Genomic DNA, 12,205 nt, shown 5'->3' with positions numbered 1-12,205 from the left:
TGGGAGACTGCCAACAGAAACCAGGTGCTGTAGGCTGTATTTCAGAGGAAGGAACTTGCAAAACCACCTCTCAGTATTCCTTGCCTAAGAAAACCCTAGGAAATTCATGGGGCTGCCATAAGTTGACAGGTGACTTGAAAGCACACACACACACACATAGACACATGGTGTATGCAGCCTGCATTGAATCCCTTGTCCCATTTTACATAGGACATAGGAGATGGCTGCAAAGCTTTAGCCAATAGCCATGATTTCAAAAGGTACCAGTGAAAGACATATGAAAGGAGTTTAAGGATTTTAAGATATAAAGTTGTTTGGCACATACGCTGTAGTTATGAGAAATAATAAATGGTCTGATCTGTAGGGAGATATATTTGGAAGAGATTAGGCAACAGAATGTTCATTAGAATAACCCATTGATTGTATGTGATAAACATAAAGATAGTTGTGCCTTCAAGTCTGATTTCTTGGCAAGATTTGTTCAGAAGAGGTTGACTTGCTCAAGATTATTAACCCGTTATTGGGTTACCTTTTTTTGGTGGGGGATTACTGTATCTTTAGATTGTCTTTATTATTAGGTAGATTTTATAGAGAGGATTATATGTTTCTAACCGACGAAAAGAAGACAGGAAGTCACTTTTATCCTTAACTTTTTCTTACTGCTGTTCTTCTATCAATCTATTTTTATTTCTTTTTTTCTTCTTCCCTTTTTCTAATGTTTATTGTATGTTATTTATTTTATGCAACTGAAAAATCATTTTTAAAAAAGGCCAAATAGCAATCATGAATATAGAACAGTGACAGGTGAGCAAATCTAGGTAACTGTTCTGAATTCCCAACTGCTTCTTAGTCACGATTTTGACACTATTGGCACGATGATAACTTCCCCCAACTTATTTTACCAGGCTTCAGCTGAATGGGGAGAAAGTGGTCCATTCTACTGGTGATGGGAACATGGTTGAATGATATTTCTGTCACATTTGTAGGGATCAGGCCAGGAGAAGGTCAGGCCATCAGGTTTGCATGGGTTGGGCTGATGCAGAATTCCAGCCAATGTCTCTTTGCCTGCATGCTTACAGTGGACAAGGCAGAAGTCAGTGGTGGACAGGACAAGATATAAGAGTGGGGGAAGATATTCACCCTCTCTCCCTTTCTTTTTTTCAATACTGAGGATACCATGAATGGCCAAGAAGACAAACAAATGGGTCCTAGAACAGATCAAGCCTGAACCCTCCCGGGAAGCCAAGAAGACTAAACTGAGGCTGTCATACTTTGGCCAAATCACGAGAAGGCATGACCTAGAATAATTCTAGGGAAGATGGACAGTAGTAGAAAGAGAAAAAGATGACATACCAGATGGATGGACTCAGTCAAAGAGACCAAAGCAGAGCAGTTGAGGACAAGGGGGCTCACCGTAAGCTAAGAACTGGACAGTGAAAAAAAGCCGATAGAAAGAATATTAATTCGTTTGAGATGTGGTGCTGGAGAAGAGTGACGAGGATACTGTAGACGGTCAAAAAGACAAACAAACGAGTCGCTGAACAAATCAAGCCTGAACTATCCCTGGAAGCCAAGATGACTAAACTGAAGCTGTCGTACTTTGTACAAATAAGGAACTGAAAACATGTAGCCAAGCCGCAAATTGAAAGGAAACAAGCTCCCCATGTTCTAAGAGGGTCCACTGTTTATTCAGTGTTTTAAAAGCCCAACACTTTTCGGCCACACTAGGCCTTCAGGGGCTCAGAATAAATATAAATACACTTAAAATAAATATTTTAAAAGATAAGAACAACACTCATCAAATTATGATACAAAATTATTCTTATAAATCTTATCAAGGTTCTACATACCCCTTGAGAGAAATCACTGGAGTTGTAAACACTCTACAAATCACAGGACCATAGGGATAAAGGGACCAGACAGTGTAGCATTTCTGTATATATACATATTCCAGATGACCTTGGAAAGGCATAACCAATGATATGTCTTGGGACATGACACAGTGGCAAATGATGCAATCTCTCCTGACAATTGCTCATTCTGTTCATGTCTTTATATAATTATATTACATTTATACATTCTGATATATACTTTCTCTGTTATGCTCAAATTAAAGATTGTAGGTCCAAATCTTCATTTAAACCAACAGGCAACAAGGATTTCAGTTTTAGAGTCTAGTCTATCCCTTCTTTAATGTGAAGTCGAAGTCTTTCATGTCCAGCATCCATAGTTTTTTTTTGTGTGGGGGGGTTTATTGGGCTATGTGGCCATGTTCTAGAAGAGTTTCTTCCTGAGGTTTCAGCGGCATCTGTGGCTGGTGTCTTCAGGAAACCAGCTGGCAAAACTTCAGGAATAAACTCTTCTAGAACATGGCCACATAGCCCAATAAACCCACAAAAAATATCTCTTTTTCCTTTAAAATATGTTCGTTAATATTATAAAATTTTTCTATAGCCTAGAATTTATAGGATTTGTATTTATTTTAAGTGTATTTATATTTGTTTCCAGCCCCTGAAGAAGGCCTTATGTGGCAGAAATGCATTGGCCTTTTTAAACACTGAATAAACAGTTGACCATCTTAGAGAATGTGGAACTTGTCTCCTTTCGGTTTGCTGCTGTTGTACTTTGGCCAAATCATGAGAAGGCATGACTCACAATAATGACAGGAAAGGTGGAGGGTGGTAGAAAGAGAGGAAGATGGAATACCAGATGGATAGACTCAATCAAAGAGACCAAGGCCCTGAACTTGCAAGACCTGGACAGAACGGATGAGGACAGGAGGGCTTGGAGGTGTCTCATTCACAAGGTCACCATGAGTGGAAGTCAATGTGAAGGCAATTAACAACAACAACGTTCTCTTGAAACCAGGCCAAGGGCCATGGGCCACATGTGGCCCAAGAGCTGAAAGGTGAACCTCACTGCCTTAAACATTACATAGAAGGGAATATTTCACCACTGGAACAGCTGGATGAAATCTTTGATTCTGTGCAACTATTAATGCTCCCTGGGATCTAGAACTGACAAATTTGTGAAGAATGAGTGCTCCAGATGGAGTGTGAATTTTTTTCACCCACCTCTGCTTCTAAGCAGGGTATGACTTGAATTAATTAATTAATAATATTTCATTCCAAGGAAATTATAAGAATGAATATAATAAGGTACTCAGTCTGCTGATGCCGATGGTGATAGTTTTAAGCAGGCTTTCAGGAGAGTTTCCATCATTAGCAGTAAAGCTTCAGTGAACACTGGAGTGAGAAACTGGAAAGCACAGCTGCTAATCCCCAGCACTTTTATCAGTTGAACAATAGCAAAGGAGGCTATCTGTCAGTCCAAGAATGCATGAAAGATGGTGAAAGAGGTTGCAACAAAGTAACCAGCATTCCAATTATTCTTTACTTTGAGGATTTTTCAACCAAAAATGGGTTCTGAATCTGGCAGAAGGCTCATAATATGCTCTTTGAATCTAATTTCAACATTCCAGGGGAGGAATTATGAGACACTCCCCAGGCTTAAGAACAGGGTGGCCACATACCCTCTGTCTGAAGGACTACCGGGACACAGTCCTCTTTTTTAAAAAACTAACTTCAGTTTGCAGGGCTGACCAGTCTAAAGTCTAATCTGCACGGCAGAAATAATGCAATTTGGCACCACTTTAACTGTCACGACTCTGTCCTATGGAATCCAGCAATTTGTGGTTTGGTGTGGCACAGAGCTTGCTGACAGCGAAGTCTAAATATCTCACAAAACTACAAATCCCAGGATTCAATAGCATTGAGCCGCAGCAATTAAAGTGGTGTCAAACTGCATTATTTCTGCAGTACATCCCAGTCTGTTTTAGATCCCAGTCTGTTTTAAAAAAGGAGGGAGATCAGAATCACTAAAGTTGCCCATCTACAGTGAGTGCCTGTATAGCAGGCAGACAGGTCACTGGTCATAGTGTTCCCTATGCAAATAAGTGGTACTGAAATTCTGCAGATATATATACACACACACACACACACACACACACACACATATAGTGTGTGTGTGTGTGTGTGTGTGTAGGTAGTCATTTTACATTTCTACATATAAGTTAGAACAGTCTAGAATCCTGCTGGTGACGTACAGAAGAGTAAACGTCTGTTAAACCTATGTATGTGTTTTTAGGTCATTGTGCAAGAAATATACACTACCTCCTTATGCAATAGCCCTCCCCACACACACACCTGTGTAACAACCTGATTTCTGCTTTACTACATCTCTACAACCAGTTAGTGACTGGGGAAGGTGTGAAGGTGGCTGACCAATATCTGACTGCATTTTTGCAGTTAGAAGCAAAGTGAAGACATCCTCCTGCATTTTAATTTTAATTTTATTTTATTTTGAAATTTGGTAGAAGAATTCTCTCTTTCTCTGTGTGCTTCTCTCTGTAGAAATCCAGCTGATCTTCCTGGTTGACCATGGAAGGAACAGTCCAGCAATGATTAGGTTGGCTGCACCTATGGAAGTATCCTGAGAAATGTAGGAATGAAACCATACATTTTTATGCAAATTGTTGCCCTCCTTTGTCCTCTTACTTGGTTACTCATGTCCTCTTTGTCTGCTTTTTGGGTGATAGATATTTAAGTGACACACCATTAAGACGCTACACCCAGCTTTCTTTTCACACCCAGCCCAAAGGCTGTTACTGAACTCAGTTGTGGAATTTTGCACTTCCCATTTGCTATAAAAGACAAAGACAGCCTGTTTTCTGAAAGTGGTCAGTGACATTTCAAGCTGAGCCAGCTTCCAGAAAGTCTGGTACCTGAAGCAGAAAAAACAGCAGTCTCTTGCAACAATAGCAAAATACTGTCCTGGGGCCACTGTTGCTCAGTCCATAATAATAAAAAAGATCCATCTGTCTATCTGTACCAAAATCTGAAACTTGGTATGCATGCTTGGGGTAGGGAAAGATATGGGACTTTCACTTGGTGTTTTAAGTGTGTTCATTATTTTTCTGTGCTTTGAGTTTTGGACTATGACTCTGGAGAACAGGGTTAAAATCCCAGTTCCATAACCACCACCCCATGATCTTCGGCAAATCATATACTGTCCAGGCCTCAGAGGATGGCAAAACCCCTCTGATGAAACTTGCCCCCCCCCCCAAAAAAAAGCCCTGTGGTAGGGTCACCTTAGGGTCACCAGAAGTTGGAAATGACCTGAAGGCACACAACAACAATTTTTTAAAAAATTAATTTAAATGTCTCATTGGCAGAAGGTTAGCTTCCAGTTGATGAACTGGCCTCAGCAGCTATGAACATGACAATGGTGTGAGATAGCTGTAATCTGTATCAGTGGAGGGAACTGCCCAGCACTGATGAAATCACACATCTTCAAAGTATTCAAGTTAAATTTAAATGTTTCAGTCATTCACTAAGATGTAGATTTCCTGCCAAACCAGTTCTTAGCTGTGCAGGTGATGCAGCTTGAAGCTGTCCCCTCCATTTTGCTAGGTGACAGCTGTCCTCATTGAAACAGACCACATAGACCCCTCTAGGAGGAGACTGTAGGTAGGGAATCATATGCTAAAATATGGGCGACTCCTGGGTTGTCACAAATACTTGCAGAAAGAAATTGAAGATCTTCGTAGAGCATGAATTACATAGAGCATGAACTGGTGGAGGTTATAACTGGTGGCTTAAAAGGCCCACCCAACAGGCCTATCCAGATGATTTTTAAATTATAAGTTTTAAATTATGAATTGCCTCCTTGGCAAGTGGGTTGGATGGCTTACTGGGATGCCTAGTAGAACCGAGATCAAATTGCTAGTGTGCAGGCACTGGTATATATACTCGAAATCATGGCTTGGGGCAGTAATCAAGGAATGAATGGGTTAACTTAATAATAATTTTTAATAATTGATAATTTAATTGTATTTTATTATTGCTGATGGGAGGGGTAGGGAGGAGTAGGGTTATAATGTTATATGATATTGTATTGATATTATATTTTATTGGTTTATTTTAATGTAAGCTGCTTTGATCATTTGGAGGAGTGCGATATAAATAAATTTATTATTGTTGTTATTATGTCATGAATTGATTGTTTAAAATATGCATGCTCTTCTGACTAATGGTATGCTTTCTTAGTATTTTCAACTGGTGTTATGTTTCCATCTGTTATCACATTTTAATCTGTTGTTCTCTACCTCAATCCATAGGGAGAAGCAGCTAAGAAATAAATATTATACTTGCAATTATAAAGCAGTTCTAGGTACTATCAGCAGAAATGTACTGTTCAAGCCATGATAAGGAATGGCACCACTTTCTTCCTGCACAGAGTGAGAATTACTGCTCTTTTGCACATAGGCACATATTCATCCTGAAATTTATCCTGCAGTCATGTCTATTTCCAGAGACTCCCAACATTTTGGAATGTGTACATCCTGATTAATCAGACAGAATAGGAAACCAAGATAAATATGTGACAGTAACTTGTGCCACAACATTTTCATTGCTCTTTTTTGAAAAATAATGTTAATGTTTCCAGCCTCTGGCAATTTACCTGTTAACCTCAGGAAGGCGGTTGCATTTTCAACTGGTAAAATGCTCTCATGTTTCCATCTCTTCAGTAGAATTTGTGGAATCACATGTAGAATCTGTGGAAGAGATTACCACCTGAAAAATAAAATACAAGAGAGAAATGGACAATTAACATTCAGTTTCAGCAAAGTACAAAATAACTCTCCTTCTGCTTATTCAAAGAGACAAAATACATGAACCATTCAGGTTTTTACAGTACAGTGAGACACTTGTCTCCCTTGCTCCAGCTCTCAGGAGTCTCCAGTTGCAAAGTTGCTGAGAGAAACACAACTTCTATGTTATAAAATGTGGCTGCCTCAAATTCAGTTTTCTTGTTGTTGTTGTTGTTGTTGTTGTTGTTTTTGGGGGGGTGGTAGCACTAGTGAACCTCCTCAGCTCTGGCAGAACTGTGTGCGGTTCAGAATCATTCCAACACTCACAGTGAAGATATATTCCAAACACTCTTGAGTTATTTAATGCATGGTCAGTATCCTTATTTTGAGAGGAGGAGTTTTTAAACATGCACGCCAGTTGCAACACAGACTCTTTCACACAATACAGTACAAGTGTATATTCCAGTTTACCTGCCATAGTTCCGTCCTACAGAATCTTGGAATCTGAAGAGACTTAGGAAGCTGGTTATGTTCAGCCTGGAAAAGAGAAGGTTAAGAGGTGATATGATAACCCTGTTTAAACATTTGAAAAGGTGTCACATTGAGGATGGAGGAAGCTTGTTTTCTGCTGCTTCAGAAAATAAGACCCAGAACAATGGATGCAAGCTACAGGAAAAAAAAGATTTCTCCTAATCATTAGGAAGAACTTCCTGACAGTAAGAACTTTTTGACAGTGGAAGACACTGCCTCTGAATGTAGAGTCAGGATGGCCATCTGCTGGGGGTGCTTTGATTGTGTGTTCCTACATCTCAGAATGGAGTTGGAGTGGATGGTCCTTGGAGTAGAATCATAGAATCATAGAGTTGGAAGAAACCTCAAGGGCCATCCAGTCCAACCCCATTCTGCCATGCAGAAAATCTCAATACTCAACAGATGGCCATCCAGCCTCTGTTTAAAGACTTCTAAGGAAGGAGACTCCACTGCACTCCAAGGGAGTTTGTTCCACTGTCAAACAACCCTTACTCTCAGGAAGTTCCTCCTAATGTTGAGGTGGAATCTCTTTTCCTGGAGCTTGCATCCATTGTTCCGGGTCCTAGGAGTTTATCAGACAAGGAAAATTGGAAGTATAATCCGATGGCAATCTGAACACAATCATGGGGTTTAACGTTATTGCGTGATAACCCACTACACACAAATTCGGGCAATGGGAAGTCAGTCTGGGGTGTGGTGTCCACATGACGCACACTCTAACTCCATACAACGCACAGTGTCACGGTGCTCCTCTGGTGCTGTTACATGACGCAGCTTGAAAGGAGCATGGAAAAGCCATGTGCTGCTGGCTATTGCACCCTTTCTGCTTTTTGCAGCTCCTTTTTGCACCACAGAAAGGAGATATTGGGGCCACAGCATGCAATTTACCATGGCTCCGATCTGGTGCAAGTAGAGGCAGCTGCAGGCCACCCCTTAAGGGCAGTCTGTTCAGCCCCTTAATCTCTTCTTTCTCTATCCACTGAGCATCCAACTCATGCCTTCTCTTCCACTGCACTCCACTGTTTAAAGGTGAATGGCAAAGCCCATTTCTGCCAAAAGGCATATGTTTGGGGACCAGTGGTGTCATGCCCTCTTAGTGTGCCACATAGTGTGGTCTGTACTTCCTGCTCCCCCAGTGACACCCCTATTTCATCCACCTGTGCTCCTGAAACCAGCTTGGGGTCCTCATGTTCATGGAGGATGCTATCATATTCCACTTGGGCACCATCTCATCCTTTGCCCCAGGCAGCAAATACATTTGAGTAGCCCTGCTAGTCTGTCCTTTATGCCTACTGTGACATGTCTGTTTCCCTTCGGATAAATCAAGTTCTTTCCATTTTTTAACTGGGCTTGGGGATTTAAAAATTATTCTTACTTGATAAAACATGAGGATGATGGTGGTGATGAGATATAACTTGTGTTGGTTTTAAACATAATGTGATCTTAAACATTATTTTAATGTGATTTCTTTGTTTTCCTTTTTTGCAGGGAGCTTGTGTTGTTGTGCATTGAGCTGTGGAACCAGGAAAGAAAGGAATGTTTCAAATATAAATTAAAAACTGAAATACACAGAATCTTTTGTTCACATCCAAACTTTTCACCTGCTGCCCCGCTTCCATTCTCTTGTGAAATCAATGCTCATATGCGCTAGAAAGGAATTGATGCTAAGGGAAATAATTTAATTCCCTGATGGAAAAAAACAAACCTAAAAACAACCATCACATAAAGCAGAGAAAAATAGGAATTGGAAAGGGTGGTGAAGAAAAGGAAAATGAGGACACTTGTGGAATATTACTTTCTGTCAAGACAGGCTAAACATTAAAGAAAATGCTGCCATTCACTACTGACCCTTTAAAGAAGGTGTTATTTTTATATTTGAGTTAAAATTTGATAACTGGAGGCTACAAACAACTACGTTTCTTGGAATAGCTCTAATATAGGCTAGTTCAAGGGTCTTTAGTTATATTTGCAGTATATGGGATAGAAATGCGCATACTATCCTACATTCTTGGAGGAGCAAATGTGTAATTACCTCATTGTAAAATCTCTTTCCATGGAGTAACTTTCCACATCTATGTTAAAAGAAGGTGGAAAGTAGCTTGGGACCTATAGATCTCTGAGTGTTTTCCAGATGGTCAACCAGAATTTCTGTTTCCCAGTCATCTAATTTTTTAAGCCCAGATTATGTTTCAGGAGGAAAAACATTTGGGGGGGGGGGGGAGGAGAGCAATTTTTGGTGGCAGTTTGATAAAGAAGAACCAACCATTGCATAACTCTCTTTTCAGCCTGGTCTGTCAGAGAGCTCTGGTGCTACATCAAAGTTTCTGTAGGATGGAGTCATGGTATTTCAAGTGGTGTCAAACTGGTCTAATTCTGCAGTGTGGATGCACTCTCAGTCTCAGAGGAAGGCAATGGCAACCCCCCCCCCCCAACAAATCTTGCCAAGAAAACCCCATGATAGGGTCACCATACATCAGAAATGACTTGAAGGCCCAGCAACAAATTCTTCCAAAGTGATCTTATCCTGATTTTTTTTATTGTTGTTATTATTCCATGTTGTAAATAAACATTTCATTGAGCATGTGAATTTGTGTTGCTGGGATAAATTTGCCAATGCACACTATTGTTCCATTTAAAAGATCTGTAGTACGTGTGTAGCCTTGAATTCTGTGCATACTTGAACACAAATGCAAAGAGAATGCTTCCCTCTGCAAAGTGGCCATGGCAAAGCTGGAAATGTTTAATATGCATGTTGAAGGTTATCCTGCCATTTTCCCAGCACCTGGCACTTTGCCAAGGATTTTTTATTTTATTTTATTAGCTAAATCCTGTATTTTTATGTGCATCGACTGAAGGCCAGGCTCAGATTCTAGTACAATGCAGTTATAATCCTTACAGTTGCAAAACAGATTCCCATGAAGGCATCAGACAACCCCCTTTTCATGGGATCAGCCAGCATGAATAGCAAAGGCAGACAAGCAGAATATTAAGAGATGCAAATGACCATCGCTTTCATTTTTGCCAAGTAGTCTGGAAGCCTTGAGGGGAATGGGATGTAATTAATAGCTGTGTTTCAAATTAAGGACTATATCTGCACAAACATATCAAATTGCTTACAAATCTATTAGTGGTCAATGGGAAACATTCTATAGATGAAGAGAAGCAACTAAGACTGCAATTCTGCATACCTGGAAGTATGTCCTATTCACTGATAGAGCTTTCTTTCTTTCTTTCTTTCTTTCTTTCTTTGCAAGGAAATACTATACAGAGAAGCCTGATGACTGACATCTACCAGGAATCATGCCCTAGATTGATGTTTCTTACATTCCTAGAGACATAATTGCTGATCTGATGTCGTTTCTTCCCATGCCATTCTGGGTATGTCAGAACTGGTGTGATCATATCAGGGTTGATTTGATTACCATTTATACTCGACTATAAGTTGACCTCATGTATAAGTTGAGGGTAGGTTTTGGGGCCAAAATTTTGGATTTTGACATGATCTCTGTATAAGTCAAGGGTAAAACTTAGGGGCATGTGACAAAGGATCTAAAGGATGAAGCAAGGAAAACAATGCCAAACAATTTACAAAATTCCAGCAGGCATAATTGTTTGGCTCATCCTAAACGCTGGATGGATGAAAGAATGCTTCCAGGACAGATTATGCTCTTGCTTTTCACCAAGGCATGGTTCCTTTTTTTGAAATAAGAGTTAAAGTACAGTACTTACATTGACCTGTAGATAAGTCGACTCAGATTTTGGGGGTCAATTTTATGACTAAAATTTCTAAACTTATACATGAGTACCTACAGTACTTTCATGCCAGTACCATTTTTCCTAGGGCCAGTGTGGAGTAGTGGTTTGAGTGTTGGATTACAACTCTGGAGATCAGGGTTCAATTCCCCACTCAGCCATAGAAACCCACTCGGTAACCTCGGGCAAGCCATAGTCTCTCAGCCTCAGAGGATGGCAATGACAATCCACTTCTGACAAATCTTGCCATGAAAACTATAATAGTTTCATCTTAGGGTTGCCATAAGTCAAAAAAGACCCAGAGAGACACAACAGCAATGATTTCACCAGGGTTATTGCAAATTGTCCATGCTGCCTAGAGCTTTTCACTTCAAATAATATTCTTTAAAAATCACTAGAATACAGCCTGGAACACAAGCATACTTGAGGCTACACACCCCATAAATATAAAAGTCATTACAGCTGTTATACTTAGTGCACATAGAGCAGCATTCTCCCATGATATGTTATAGTCATAATGCAAAGTAATGCATCTGAGGAAGTTGACTTAAGTCGACGAAAGCTCATGCCGCCAACTTCTTTCTCCTGGTTGAAGTTAATTTTGTTAGTTTGGTTACTTTTGGCCTAGCTTTCTAATCTAGTAGGGTCACGAAGGCTGAACTTGCCCAGTGTTTTTTGTGGGGCGGTGGGGGGGGGGCATCTCAAAACTGATGAAAATTATACATTTAGTTGAATTGCCAGAATTGGGAGGCAGATATGAAATTCAACAGATTATTGAGGGCTGCACAATTTTGCGAGAGGTCTCATTTTGTTATCTATTCTTCTAGAGCTCTTGCACACCCAAATAGCCTTCCATCGGTGTGGTGCAGTTACCTTTTGCTTACCTTCCAAAGACTGCAGGCTCTCTGCTTTTATCTGCTACTCCAAGGGGACCCAAAAATGCCATGGCAACAGCCTAGAGAGATATAAAATAGACACCAACTTCAGTTTTGCCTCTTCCTCCCCCATCTTGTAGAAAGACTTCAGCTCAGAGAAACAAAGAAGAAAACCAATCATTTAAAGCTGGACTCTTTGCAACTATGCTGAGCTGAATTGCCAAACCTGGTTTGGGGGACAGGTCATGTAAATTGCTTGAATTGTATGTCTTGAGATTCCCAGCTTTGTTCCTTGCCCCCCATTCTTGTACAAATAAGCTTCAAAGGTGAAGGCCACGCTTACTTATAAACCTAGCTGTAATTGACTCTCCTGTGGACAAATAATCTATGACAC

The 12,205-nt window shown here is 40.3% G+C and overlaps 1 protein-coding gene across 1 annotated transcript in view; it reads right to left on the bottom strand.

Moving 5' to 3' along the window:
* The window catches only part of PAK1 (p21 (RAC1) activated kinase 1), a 118,750-nt gene extending 112,210 nt beyond the window's left edge, over window positions 1-6,540 (bottom strand). The window contains exon 1 of the mRNA XM_089512990.1: window positions 6,523-6,540. The gene's annotated coding sequence lies outside the window, so the exon portion shown is untranslated. The remainder of the gene's footprint in view (window positions 1-6,522) is intronic.
* Between the last annotated feature and the right edge of the window lie 5,665 nt (window positions 6,541-12,205).

The sequence above is a fragment of the Sceloporus occidentalis genome, unplaced genomic scaffold, assembly GCF_023333645.1.
Source record: "Sceloporus occidentalis isolate IW3139 unplaced genomic scaffold, rSceOcc1.0.p SCAF_2, whole genome shotgun sequence".
Lineage (NCBI taxonomy): Eukaryota > Metazoa > Chordata > Lepidosauria > Squamata > Phrynosomatidae > Sceloporus > Sceloporus occidentalis.
The sequence above is the reverse complement of the archived record's forward strand: the minus strand, read 5'-3'. Positions and strand labels throughout refer to the sequence as shown.